Here is a 14,535-nt window from a genome sequence, read left to right on the forward strand (position 1 = left end):
TATGAGAATGTAGGCTACATGCAATCTTTTGACCACTCAACAACCCTGTTCACACAGCTCTGGTTTCCCTCTGAGTCCAGGCAGCCACTGCTTCCTGCAAGAGGAAGGAGTCCCACATTGTTCTTGTTGGGGTTCGGAAAATAAAACCCAGAATGTAGCTTGCTGAGCACTTTACATTGAAGAATGTTGGCATACCTCAGAAGTAGCCCAAAGTCTCCTGCTTCCTTGTCTTTCCCTTCTCTTTCTCTTTTGAAGCAAGCCAGAGATATTAGAAATCCACTTCTACAAGACAGGTCATAGAAACTTGTACTTCTTTCCCTCAAAGTCAGCCATGAAAGTATAATTATACTTAACTAATTCAACGTAGAATTAGATTCTAACCTCCCTTTATTTGTATTTCTGTCTAAAAGATGGACATAAAGAAAGTCTCTGAGCACTGGAGATGTGGCCTAGTGGTAGAGTGCTTGCCTAGCATGCTCTGGGTTCAATTCCTTGGTACTACATATATAGAAAAAGTCGGAAGTGGTGCTGTGTGCTAGTGGCTGCTACCCTTGAGAAGCTTAAGGACAGTGCCCAGGCCCTGAGTTCAAGCCTCAGGACTGGCAAAAAAGAAAAAAAGAAAAAGAAAGAAAGAAAGAAAAACTTGAGCTGGGTGTCAGTAGTTCACACTTATAATGATAGCTACTCAGGAGGCTGAGATGTGAGGATTATAGTTTGAAGTCAGCCTGGGCAGTAAAGTCCAGAAGACTCTTACCTCCAATCAACTACTAGAAAACTGAAAGTAGAGTTGTGGGTCAAAGTGTTAGAGTGCAATCCTTGAGTGAAAATGCTCAAGGACAATGCCCAGGCCCAGTTCAAAGTCCCATGACTTGACCAAGAAAAATATAAAAATATAGTTCTCTGATCTTTAACCTATTCTCTGACCTAGTCTGATATATTCTCCCCCCGCCTCTCTCTCTCTCTCTCTCTCTCTCTCTCTCTCTCTCTCTCTCTCTCTCTCTCTCTCTCTCTCTCTCTCTCTCTCTCTCTCTCTCTCTTTCTCTGTTACATACATGTCTATAATCTATCATCTATCTAATTTTATTTTCATTCACAAGTCCATTGTAAGTATGGAAAAGTTTACTACTTTTGAATAATACCTGTTTTGCCCAATCATATTTCATTTCTTTTGGTTTTCTTTTTGAGACCAAGTCTTGGTATGTCCTTGAACTTCAGATCCTCCTGACTTTGAACTTGAGATCCTTCTGTCTTTGTTGAGATTACAGGCATGCATGATAATGAATGTTGAATGTATTCACGGATCAATCTATCATTTATCAATCATCTATGTCTATCTACCTACCTATTTTATCATAATCTTTTTCCAGTAGTGGGAGTAAAACTCTGGGCATGAACCTCTGGAGCATACTAGCCAAATGCCCTACCACCAAGCTGCACTCTCAACTTGATAATCTCATTTCTACATAGCTGCCTATACTTTATTGATCCTAAGTAAAATAATAAAGTTTTCCCTAGTTCTTCATTCTGAAGGCTCGTGTGTCTCACCAAACACAGACTAAATAATTTGCTTTAGGCTTTCCTTTTGTTAACCTGTCTCTGTTACAGGAGCATGGACCATGCATCTTGGACTGGATGTAACTCCTTTCTTCCCACTGCATCCTCAACACAGTCACTTGGAGTAGAAAGAGGCAGAGGAGGACATCCTTATGAGTTTTCATCTTTATAGTCTTAAGGCCCACTTTCTTTTCTGTTCTCAGGGTCCTTTTCAAGCCCTGTATCCTAAGGGTTTTATACAGGGTAGAAATGATAGAAAGTCATACTACCTCATATTCCTTTAAGGTTGCCTGTGACCAAACTCCCACATCTAGCTTCCCATAACTGGATAAGTGGAAAGCATGGATTCTGTCATGATTGAGGGGTTATGCTAATTAGCTTTCCCAGCAGAAATAACTTAGGTGGAGGAATATTATACTTTGGCCCATGGTTTCAGAGGGTTCATGTCATGGTTGCTTGCCCGAAACAGTTGGGCAAGAACATGACAGGAGTATGTATTAGAGGTCCTTCCTCACCTCATGGCAGACAAAAAATACAGGGAAAGGGTCCAGGAACAAGATAGGGACAAAAGCAGCAGCCTATGACTAACTCTCCCAGTTGGGCTCTGCCTCCCAACAGTTCCAGAACCTTCCCCGAATGAAGTACCCGCTAGAGACTGAGAGTCATTGAACTTGTATGGGATATTTTGCTCAAGCCATAACAGTGATAATAACATTTCTATTAAGAAACTATTTTTCTGGATGGAGCTATGATCACTTCATGGACAGTGAAAAATATTTGTGGAATTCATCAGTGGTCAGGCACCCTTCTAGTGTGTTTGTTGAACTTTGGCCCTTTCACCTAAACTGTTAACCACCTGGGCAAAGAATAAACTTTGTTTTCTCCCGATTTTGGAGTAAATCACTGTTAGGGTTACTGAAAGAACAGTCTCCCATTTCTTGCCACTAAAAACATCAGGTTTAAAAAAAGCATCCAGTTCATAATCTAGTTACTTGAAACCACTCCTCAGATTGTATTTGCTTTTCAGTGGAGAAAGGAAGGTATTGTTGAGAGGCTTGGCGTAGGCATGTCTGCTTCTAGATGAAGTTTATAGAGAAGGCTAAATCCACTTTCCTTTTGTCCCCTGTAATCCTGCTTCACAAATCCTGTCAAAATAATAGGTTTACAGGAAGGAGACTACTGACAAGGTAACACAGCATCTAAAATTGTTTGTGGGAGGAAGGAGGGACTTAGCACTTACTGAAATCCTACCAACCAGGCTTATTGAATACATGCTCTTGTTGGCTCCTGTTATACTTCTCAGAAACCTTGGGAGGGCTGGAGTGCAAATTTCTGGCACATAGAAACAAATCAGCAAAGGGATCAGTAATTTCTGTAAGGTTCAACATTAAGAAGCTCTTTATTTCAGAAATCATTTTTTTTTTTTGGTGTGATGGTGGTGATTTATTAAGGTTTGAACTCAGGGCCTTTGCTCTACCACTTGAGTCACAGCCCCAACTCTCATTCTTAGGGTCTTTAACCCCAAAATTCATATTTTCGTTATGTCAAACCATTCTAAAATGAGTACAGGAATGATGGTACCAATTATGGTATCATTCAGGTTTTTAAAAGAGAAGAAATTCACACTGAGGAACGATTATGAAAGAACAAAAGGAGATAGAATTATTGGTTTTTTAAATTTTTGTGTGCCAATCCTTAGGGCTGGATCTCTGGGCCTGGGCACTATCCCTGAACTTCCCACGACCCCTGCTTAGGATTGGAGCTGTACCACTTGAATCACAGCTCCACTTCTAGCTTTTTGGTAGCTAATTGGAGACTAGAGTCTCATGGACTTCCCTGCTAGGGCTGGCTTCAAATTGGGATCTTCAGATCTCAACCCTGAATAGCAAGAATTAGAGGCATGAGCCATAGGGCCCTGAGCTAAGGTCTATGGACACTGGTGAACTTTCCTAACATTTATGATTTTGGGTGCCCTGGAACACAAGGGCATAGAAGAAGGAAATAGTATGGGAAAGGAAAGAGTCTGCTGAAGTTACAGTTTAATACTTTTGCTTTGTCTCTACTAACTCTAAGGGGCCCCAGTTGGCTCAGGGACTAGGGCCCTTTATCCTGTCTAGCTGAAGCTGACCTCTGATTTCAAGTTCATGTACAATAGGCCTGTCCTTTTACCTACCTCTGGATGGTCAAGGGAAGGATCTGCTTCCTCCCATTATTAGGTTCTGAAGATCCTTTCATTTCTCTAAAACATTTTCCCCCAAGTTTCCTCCAGAACACAATCATTTGTATCAATTTGCTTTTTCTAACAACTCTGCCTCTGTGTTCCAAAGGTTCATTTCTCTCCCAAGAGTTATTGCAGTGTTTGCATTCTCTGTCACATCCTGGTGATTTGTATACCTATCTGTTTTTCATGTCAGTATTAAGCTCTTTGGAGGCAGACAATATGTTTATCTTTGTTTTCTGTTTTCCCTTGCATAATCCGCATAGATTTTCTTTTCTTTTTCCTTTTTTTTTCTTTTTGCTAGTCCTGGGGCTTGGACTCAGGGCCTGAGCACTGTCCTTGGGCATTCCTCAAGGCTAAAGCTCTACCACTTGAGCCATTGGCACTATCTCTGGATTTTTTTTTTCTGTGTATGTGTACAGAGGAATCGAACCAAGGTCTTTGTGCATGCTAGGCAAGCACTCTAGCACTAGGCCATGCTCCTGGCCCCACATAGGTTTTTATTTTGGAAAATACTCTCAAAATGGTAGTGAACTTGCTTAAAATGATAGGTAACTATTAGGGCATGTTTGTATCACCTTTGTAAATTGGTTTTAGAAATGTTGGCATTTAAAATAATAAAAACATCCTTAATTCTGCTCCTAAGATTTGCCAATGTAGAATTGTTGAATTCAAATGGAACAAATACTTGGAAGATTCTTGGTACATTTTGCTTAGTTGAGTCACCAAAGAGTTTTATTGGCTATGATAGGCAGGAAGATAGAGACTTTAAGACAACTTCATTCTATTCAAGTTCTAAGATTAGATAAGGAAGACATTGTTTCTAGGTAAATAAGTAAATAAATAAATGAATAAATGCATAAGCTTCCTCTAGCTGGTGGTAGAAGAAAAGCTTTGCAAGGAAGGAAGGAAGGAAGGATTGATTCAATGTATGGTGACTGGCTCTGGTAAGGAAAAGGTTGTGCAGAAGACTAGAGAGTGCAAGTGATCCTTGACTGTCAGCCAGAAAAGAAATCTCAGCCCAATAGCCACATACACCAGATAGAACCTGCCAACACACAGACATCTTGGAATGCAATCTTCTCCAGTGCTTCCTGGTAAAAATGCAGTCTGGCTGACACTTGGTTTTGCTCTTAGGTAGAGAACCAGATGAGCCTTACCTATATAAAACTATGAGATCATAAATGTCCTAAGCAGTCAACTTCTTGGTAATCTGTATTTAGCAATGGAGAATTAAGTACATTTGTTTATTGTATTGCCCCATGCAGCTGGTTCTCTGTGTCTCTAGGTTCTGTAGTTTCAGAAAGAACCAATGCAGATAGAAAGTACTCATGTAGCTGGGAGTTTGCCCTAGTGGAAGAGTGCTCCCGTAGCATACACAGAGCCCTAGGTTTGATTCCTTTGTACCATGTACACAGAAAAAGCTGGAAGTGGTACTGTGGCGTAAGTGGCAGGGCACTAGCCTTGAGCAAAAAGTGTCTAAGGACAGTGCACAGGCCCTGAGTTCCAGCCCCAGGACTGGCAGAAGGAGGAGGAGGAGGAGGAAAGAAAGAAACTTTGTCTTAACTAACCAGATAAAGACTTTTCCCTTGTCCTCCTTCCCTAAACAGTAGAGTGCAACAACTATTTGCATGGTGTTTGCATTGTATTAGGTGTCATTTGTCATTGAGAGGTGATATAAACCCTACGAGATGTGTGTAGGCTATGTACAAATGTAGGATTTGAATAGGAACTCTGGAATTGGATGCTGTAAACTAACACAGGCTTGCTAAGAAACTTACCAGGTGCTTCGTACTTACCTTGGAGATGGAGAAACTAGAATAAACCAAATGGATGGGAAATATAGACTGCAACTGGGACTTCAGCTATGAGCAGGAAGGAGTCACAATTGACCAATGAGAAGAGTAGGCTGCCTTTGAACCAGGGAGAGGCAGGCTTTTGTTGGTGCGCTGGTCTGGGTAGACAGATTTTGACTTCCTGTAGAGCATCAGGTGGTTTAGCTGCAAAGGTGGCATGGAATATCACTAACTGTGCTGGGTGAAACACCCAGAAACAGGCAAAGATCCAGGGGTTAATTTGCCTGCTGTTTTCTTGTGCTTGTCCTTTTAGGCTAGCTTTGAATCTCTATCCTCAGAAACTCAGACTTATGAGTAGCTAAGATTACAAACATGAGCCACTAGTGCCTGGCTATATTGATTGCTTTTTAGTTATTTATCTTTTTGACTGCTGGTGGAGATGAGAAAAAAAAAATTGTCTATTGTGGAGCTTGAATGCTGGGCCTGACTGTTGTCCTTGAGCTCAAGGCTACTTCCCTACTCCTTGAGCCACAGCCTCACTTCTAGTTTTCTAGTGTTTAATTGGAGATAATTGTCTCATAGTCTTTAATGCCTGGGCTGGCTTTGAACCTCGATCCTCAGATCTCAGCCTTCTGAGTAGCTAGGATTACAGGTGTGAGCCATCATGCCTGGCTAGTTTTTTTTTTTTCATTTTTCTTCGTTAAAGCAGGAATTTCTGTGCAGTTCAGTGACCATGGACTAGTAATTCTCCCTTAGTTTGGTATTACAGGCCTGAAAAATATTATTTGTTGATGTTGCCTTATCATAGTACTGGAATGGAGAGCTGTTAGGATTCTCAAGGGAAAAATAGGGGTTTGTTATCAAGTTCCATGTCCCTGGAATGCCCCTTTATGTTGTATTACAAGGCAGTTGCTAAATCAAAGGGACAATGACAACAAGCTGAGCCCAGAACATTGCAAGGTTATCTAGAGGGCAGACGGGTAACTGGGGCCTTGTGATGGTATCCAGAGGAAAACCTGCTTCCTGCTTGTGTAAGTCTGTTCCTTGGAAGACCGGTCATCTGAGGACAAAGTTAGCTAAGGTGATGATGTCATTGCTTATGTAGTCTAACCTACAAACGCCTCTCCCCAAGGCAATCAGGGCTGGTAAAGGATGCCAACAGAGGGAACACATTTTCAGTATTTCTTGGAGCTCCAGGGACCCTTGGAAGGGACAGAGGTGCCATTTATGTAGTCTGATATCCCTGGTCCCTAGTAAGGTGGTACAGGTAGGCCCTATTCACTAGCTTTCCTGTTAGTGAGTTTCAGTAAACCCTGTATTTTATAGCTGGGTGCTCATGGCTCATGCCTGTCATCCTAGCTATGTAGTGGGCTGGGAAAGGGTTGAGATTCCAAGGTCTGGCTGGGTAGAAAAGCCCAAAAGATTCCATCAGTGGAAAAAGCTGTCATTCCAGCCATGGCAGGAAGTGAAAACTGTGAGGCTCTAGGTCAGTCAAGCCCCAGTGCTGGGCTTGAGTTTCGGACCTCACATTTTCACTCATGTTTTTTTTCTCTCACAGCTAGTGTTGAAGGACTTCACACCTCTACTTCCAGCTCTTTGTTGGTTAATTGGAGATAAGAGAGTCATAATTTGCGTGGGATGGCTTTCAACTGAGATTCTTAGACCTTTACCTCCTGAGAAGCTGGATTTTAGTCATGATCCATGGGTGCCCGCCTCTGAATCTTATCTTCTTATCCTTCAGTTCTAAGCCAGTGTGGCAGGGCACATCTGTAATTTTAGCAGTTGGGAATCTGAGACTGGAGGATGGAGATTTTGAGTTGAGTGTAGTGAAACATGTTAAAACAAAACAAAGAAACAATTCAAATTCCTTGATCTTCCTTCCTTTCTTTCTTCCTTCCTTTCTTTCTTCCTTCCTTTCTTTCTTTCTTTCTTTCTTTCTTTCTTTCTTTCTTTCTTTCTTTCTTTCTTTCTTTCTTTCTTTCTTTCTTTCATCAGTCAGGGGCCTTTGAACACAGTGTGGGTGCCATCCTTAAGCTCTTTTTGCTCAAGGCTACCACTTTGAGCCACAGCTCCATTTCTGATTTTCTAGTGGTTAATTGGTGATAAGAGTCTCATGAACTTTCCTACCAAGGCTGGCTTTGAATGGTGATCCTCAGATCCGAGTAGCTAGGATTACAGGTGGGAGCCACCAACACCTGGCTTTCTGTAAGTATTCCTTCTTTGTTTATCACATGTGGGGCACTGTGCTGGGTTCTAGAAAGGAGACAGAATCTTCTTCAAGGAATACCCAGCCTTGCAGTGTTCATAAGGTGAAGTGGGAGGCTGGATACACAGAGTTTCTAATTGGCAGAGATCAGGGAAGGTGGATAACTTCTCCAAGATGGTCAGGGAAATCTTCCAAGGATGCATTGCAGGGAACAGAATTTACAAAGATGGTCTGGAATTTCCCACATACTCCATGCAGGGAAGGAAGCTTCCAAGGACAGTAAACAATATGTTCCCAAGGACATGGGATAACAGGATAGAATTCTGTATTTATTCTATTGGAGCACAAATTGGGGATTTGAGGAATAGGAGGAGCCAGGGGACAAGGAGGTGCTAGGTTTGGGAGAGTGCAGTGTTCATATGGCACTTGTTACAAAGTGCTGAATGTCATAATTGGGGTATGGGTGTGTGACAAGGGGCCCGAATGAGGTGATCCAATGAGTTTAGCTTTTGTTTTGTTTGAGTAATGTATGTAATCCAGGCTGGCCTTGAACTCCAATCCTGTCTCAGTTCCCAAGTGTTGAGGATACATGTGAGTGCCACCAGGCTTGACTAGAAATAATTTTGACAGCAGAGTAGAGAAAAAAATGGGGGTGGGTGGGAGAGAGGGGGGGAGTTGAAGTTCGGCTATAATTCAGGAGGAAATGAGTTGATCCAGGTGAGACATGAGGACCTGATAGAGGCAGTGGTGATTGAGCTGAAAGACAAATTTTTTTTTGATTTTTTGTTTTGAAAGACAAATTTTTTTAACAAAGGAAAATTCCACACTCCTCCCCCTCCAGTAGAATTGGCTTCCACCCAGGGCCTGGGTGTTGTTTTTCTCACTCAAGGCTGGCACTGTGACATCTGTGTCATGGTTCCACTTCTTGCTTTTTGGTGATTAGTAGGAGATAGGAGTCTTAGAGATTTTCCTGGCCAGGCTGACTTTGAACCACAGCCCTAAGAATTCAGCCTCTTAAGTAACTAAAATGACTGATGTGATCCATAAGCTCTAGGCTTGAATGAATTTAAGAGAGAAAATTTGCAACTGATAAGACTCTTTAATGTCATTAGATATATGGAGAGAAATCGTGTATCTCTTACTTGATAAGCTATAAGACTAAACCCATAAAAATGTTTAGAAATAGTCCTATAATAAGCACATCTCTGTATCATTATCTGGTCCTGAATTAGATATTATTTTATTTCTAGCCTTCAGCTTCCTCTCTGTAAACCAGAACTGTCTAAGTTCTTACCTAGCTTCTTGGTATATTTCCCCTCTGCAGGGATTCTCTTAATATTTCCACGTTCTTTGCAAACAGAAAACCAAAACACAACTCTGTTTTTCCAGCTACATGTTTATCTATGAAAATATTTGCTAGCATGAAACTTAAAAGAAGCGTGAGAATAATGTGGCATTACCAAGAACAAAGAAGGAAAATTATTAGCCTTACCAATGCATAAACACGAGGTTTCTTTTCAATACAAGCCATGCAGAGCAAGAATATTATTGTTCACAGTGTTTCAGGTCACCTCGCCCTTATTCCATTTTTAACTGTATCATAAACAAAGTTTTTCTTAGAAAATGGTTTCTAGGCTACGGAAATGTCAACCTCAGTGTGTTTAAAAATGATTAAGTAGGTGGCAATGAATGGCTAGTACTCATAAACTGACAAGTTGCATGGAAGCCCCTCTGTAAAACTACTCAAAAATAATTTAAAAGATTCTTTGACGATCAAGCTGGATACCAGTGCTGGTGTCTTATGCCTTAGGTAGTTTTAGCTACCTAGAAGGCTAAGATTTAAGGATCATGGTTTGAAACCCAGCCTGGGCATGAGACTTGTATCTCTAATTAACCACCATAAAAGTGGTGGTTCATTGAGTAGAAAAAGCTCAGAGATAGCAGCCAGGCCTGGTGTTCAGGACCTAGTACCAGCACACACATACACAAACAGACACAGACACAGATGTGTGCACGCACACACACACACACACACACACACACACACACACACACACACACAGAAAGAGAAAAACAAGAAAGATAACACAATAAAATAATTTGTTTTTGTAGGCTGAATTCTATTGCACAAACATCGTGGATATCATATATATATATATAATTTTAAGTGAACTATCAGGGCTGTAAATAGAATTTGAAGAAATAATTTTAAGTGTTAAATATTTGGGAAGCATATTGTAGTGTAATTCACATGGTCACTGAGCAGTTGTTTTTTTTTTTTTTGCCAGTCCTGGGGCTTGAACTCAGGGCTTGAGTACTGTCCTTGAGCTTTCTCATGGCTAGTGCTCTATCTCTAGCCATAGCACCACTTCCAGCTTTTTCTATATATGTGGTACCTAGGAATCGAACCCATGGCTTCATGCATGTTAGGCAAGCACTCTACCACTAGGCCACCCTGCCCATAACAATTCTTTACAGTTCAAATTTCAATATATTGGAACATAGCTTACTCTTTTTATATTGGCTGGGTACATGTCACCATGACAGGGCTAAGTTGTCATAATAGAAACCTTCCAGCCCATAAAACTTGAAGTATTTATGAAAATCTAGTTCTTCCCAGAAAATATTTGCTGGTTCTTGTTTTAAGATCTTTCATCTAAAGAAACACAAGCATGGAGATTTTCTGTGTCAGTAATCACCATGTTTTAAATACACGTACATGCACACATGCATATATAAATTTAGTAAACAATTCTTTCTAGGAATTCTATTAAATAGAATAAAACAACTGACATGCTGTTTCTGTAGTTTGGATGTTTATTTTTCCACTCTATACCAGACAATCATAGTTATCAAGAACATAAATGTTAAGAGTCATTCTTGTTCCCTGAATCTTCATTAGTTCTCTGTAGCCTTGAGCTAAAGATTTAGCCCCTTGTAAACCTCAGGTTTCCTATAAAGCTAGGGAGTAGCAAAACCAGTCTGGCAGAGTTGTGGTTGAGTATGAAGTAGGTAATTGAGGTAATTTTAAAAGGAGTTTCTTTGCTAAGTACCTGATACATAGCAGGTGTGAACTAAATCTTACTATGATGATCACCATCATCTAAAAATATCACTTTTACTTTTTGGAATTCCTCTCCTCACACTGCCTAGCACTTTTGCTTTAACAAGGAAATTTATGAGATTTGCCATATATAGCTTCACGTAACAAGAAGCAACCCTCCCTCTGTAAAGCTATGCGTCTCCAGCTGTGGGAGTCTAAGAGTACATTTGATGGGAGAGTGGAGAAAGAGTTTAGGAAGTCCAGAAACAACATCCTAGTGTTAACAAGTGCTGGTTAGCTGTTTGTAGCTGGATTACAGCTTGTGAAAACTACACTGGGATTGTTTTGAATGTTAGACTGGTCTAATTTTTCTTCAGAGATTTCACACTTCTTTGATGGGTTGTGGATGAATGCTACTTGGATTCAGCAGCTGACGTCATTTTACTTACTTTTTAAAAGAGTGGTTGAAGGGTATTTGTGCGTGTGTGTGTGTGTGTGTGTGTGTGTGTGTGTGTCATTTTATTCCACTTTATGGTAGGCTTAATTGGTCTTTTTCTTTTATTATTTCCTACCAGTACAGCGCTTAGCAAATCACGAGGGTGTGATTCTTGGAAATGTGATATACTCCATGCTGCGCTCTTAGCCCCTCTCTCCTGCGTGAGCTTGCTCTGCCTTGGGCTCATTGCAAAGCTGGGATTTTTGCAGAGGAGTCAGCCAAGGCCCATAGGACTGACTCTTGGTTTCCAGGCAGTGATGTTGCATGGCCTCTTTTCTGTCTTCAAGCAGGTCCTGAGCATCCTCAGCAGAGACAGACTCTTCAGCAAACCAGGGCTACTGAAAATGATTCAGAGTTTTCCATGCTTCTTCTTCAGAAATGTCTTCCTAAAACACCTCTAAAAAGGGAGAGAACACCCCCTCCCACCAACACCTCTACCATAGCCTGATTTTCCCAGCAAATTGGCTCAAGAAACAATTCTAGAAGGTGGCATGTCTCCACCGTGAAGCTTGGAAGCAGAATTCCTATAGACTCTCTTCCTGCACTGTTTAAATCATATGCAAGAGTTTTTACAAGTCTCATTTTTACTTTTTGTTTTTTGTTGTCTTGATATATTGCTTTGAGGAAAATACTTTTGAAGTTATTACCTTCTTTCTTCTTTCCTTTCTCTCTTTTCCCTCCCTCCTTCCTTCCTTCCTTCCCCTCCCTCCCTCCCTCCCTCCCTCCCTCCCTCCCTTCTTCTTCCTCTCTCTCTCTCTCTCTCTCTCTCTCTCTCTCTCTCTCTCTCTCTCTCTCTCTCTCTCTCTCTCTCTCTCTCTCTCTCTCTCTCTCTCTCTCTTTACTTTCTTTCTTTGCCAGTCCTGGGGTTTGAACGCAGGGCCTGGGCACTGTCCCTGAGTATTTTTGTACTTAAGGCTAGTGCTCTACTGCTTAATCCACAGAGCCCATTTTTTTCTGAATAGTTTATTGTAGCTAAGAATCTCATGGACTTTCTTGACTAGGCTGGCATCGAACCTCAGTCCTCCTGAATAGCTGAATTACAGGTGTGAGCCACTGGTGCCCATCTAATTTCATTCTTCTTTTTTAAAATTTTACCTTTCAGGTTTGTGCTGATACTAGGCATGAAATCTGGGCATGGAACTGTCCTTTCTCTTTTACACTCAAGACGGAGCTCCTCCACTTGAGCCACACACACCTCTACTTTTGATTTATTTTTTTTCCAGTAATTAATTGGAGATCAGAGTGTCACTGACTTTTCTTGCCTGAATGGGCTTCAAACTGTGGTCCTCAGATCTGAGCCTCCTGAGTAACCAGGATTCCAGGTATGAGACATCAGAATCTAGCTGAATTTCATTATTGCTCCTGAATGATAATTGGGCAGAAACTGTGCATTGAATTTAGCCATTCAAAAGAAGCATATAAGGATTATGGTTCTTCCATCTTCTGGTTGGATTTATGATTAAGACAGACACAAACACTCACACATTAGCCTGGTTTTGGGGGGAGAGGGGCGGGGGCAGAGTGGAAGGCCTGTTCACTAGTAGGAATAACTTTCATCATCGTATTCCAGCTCGCCATCATCATCGTCATCCAGCAGCCCATACTTAAATTTCCGGTAGACAGTGCCATCTTGGCTCATGTAGACAATGTCATCTTCATCATCCTCATCATAGTCCCGGTCCCTGTACTCAATCACCTGATCTTCAAAGCTGGTGCTCTGGAGATAGCTGCTCTTGTAGGAAGAATGAGACTTGCTAGGGTCCGACAGCTTTTCATAGCCAGCCTTTTCCACGGGTGGGGCTCGGCTCCAATGTTTCTTCCATATTACCACGGATGCCCCCAGTAGGAGTACCAGCAGGACAGAGGAGATAGCCAGCAGGGCAGTTTTGGAGCCCTTAGCTGCAGGCCTAGCCTTACCTGCTGGAAGGATGCACTCCTCTGAAGGAAGAGAATCCAGAGGCAGAGGAGGAAGGGTGGAAGAGAAAGATACAGAATTGGGATAATTAGTTTCCAACATAAACAACTTCACTTTGAGGTTTTACACCTAACATAGTAGAGTCTACCATCTCTGGTTTTCGGAAGTGGCACATCACTCCCTACAACTGCATTTCCTACCTCCATGAAAGTTCCAGTCTAAATCTGAAAAAAAAATGAAACTTCTCAAACTTGGTTTGGGATCCAAAGGGAGTCCTTGTATTTCTGTAACTCATGATCAGTGTGCACTCAAGAACTGATTCTTCTTCCTATTCACCTCCTGGGTCTTGATATTCATATATGTGAATATATATTCATATTCATACTCATACCTGTAATCCTCATTACTCAGAAGGCTGAGATCTGAGGATCACAGTTTGAAGCGCACCCAGGCAAGAAAATCTGTGACACTAATATCTCTAATTAATTACTAGAAAAATTAGAATATATAATATATATATAGTTTTTTGAGGGTCTAGGACTGGTTTTCAAACTTGGAATCTGAAGCTTTTTGTCCATTGGTAGGTGCTCTACTACCAGAACCACAGCTCTAACCCTCCTTAGCTACTTGTGTGTGTGTGTGTGTGTGTATCCTGGAATTTGGAGTCAGGGCCTAGATGCTATCCCTGAGCTTTTGTGCCCAACTCTAGCACTTTACCAGTTGAGCAACAGCTCTCCATCCAGCTTTTCTAGTAATTAACTGGAGATGAGAGTCTCAAGGAGTTTTCTGCTTGGATTGGTTTCAAATCACGATCCTTAGATCTCAGCCTCCTGAAGAGCTAGGATTGCAGGTGCCAGCCACTGGTTCCTGGCTACTTTAACTGCATTTGAATGCGACTCTGAGTTTTCCTAAGACTGAATCTTCTTTGTAGTTACTCTGAAGCCTGGTCTGCATGACTGTCCCACCCTTTAAGGATAGGAGAAAATAATTCATAAAAACCCACTGACTTTTGCAGTCACATGAGGCTTTAGATATTACTTAGGCTAACCTATTGTTTGACAGTTGAATAAACCTGGGCCCATGGAGAGGAAGGGAGGTGTCTCTTTGGCAGAGACAAGACCTGATTTGTGGAACAATTGGAAATTCCAATCTATCAACTCTAACTCCATTTAGCAATCTGGAGATGTAAGGACAAAATGTTCTGACAATTGTACATCAGTTTCTTAGTTTTATAACTCTCCCTGGCAGGAAAAAGAGTGCTGAACTCTTTAAATATTGACTATTACCTGGAGTGATGGGAATTTCTC

General features: G+C 41.4%; 1 pseudogene; it reads right to left on the minus strand.

Moving 5' to 3' along the window:
* Window positions 1–12,526: 12,526 nt before the first annotated feature.
* Window positions 12,527–13,330, minus strand: LOC150065029 (proprotein convertase subtilisin/kexin type 5 pseudogene; annotated as a pseudogene).
* Window positions 13,331–14,535: the final 1,205 nt, after the last annotated feature.

The sequence above is a fragment of the Megascapheus bottae genome, chromosome 3, assembly GCF_031878675.1.
Source record: "Megascapheus bottae isolate mThoBot1 chromosome 3, mThoBot2.hap1, whole genome shotgun sequence".
Taxonomy (NCBI): Eukaryota; Metazoa; Chordata; class Mammalia; order Rodentia; family Geomyidae; genus Megascapheus; species Megascapheus bottae.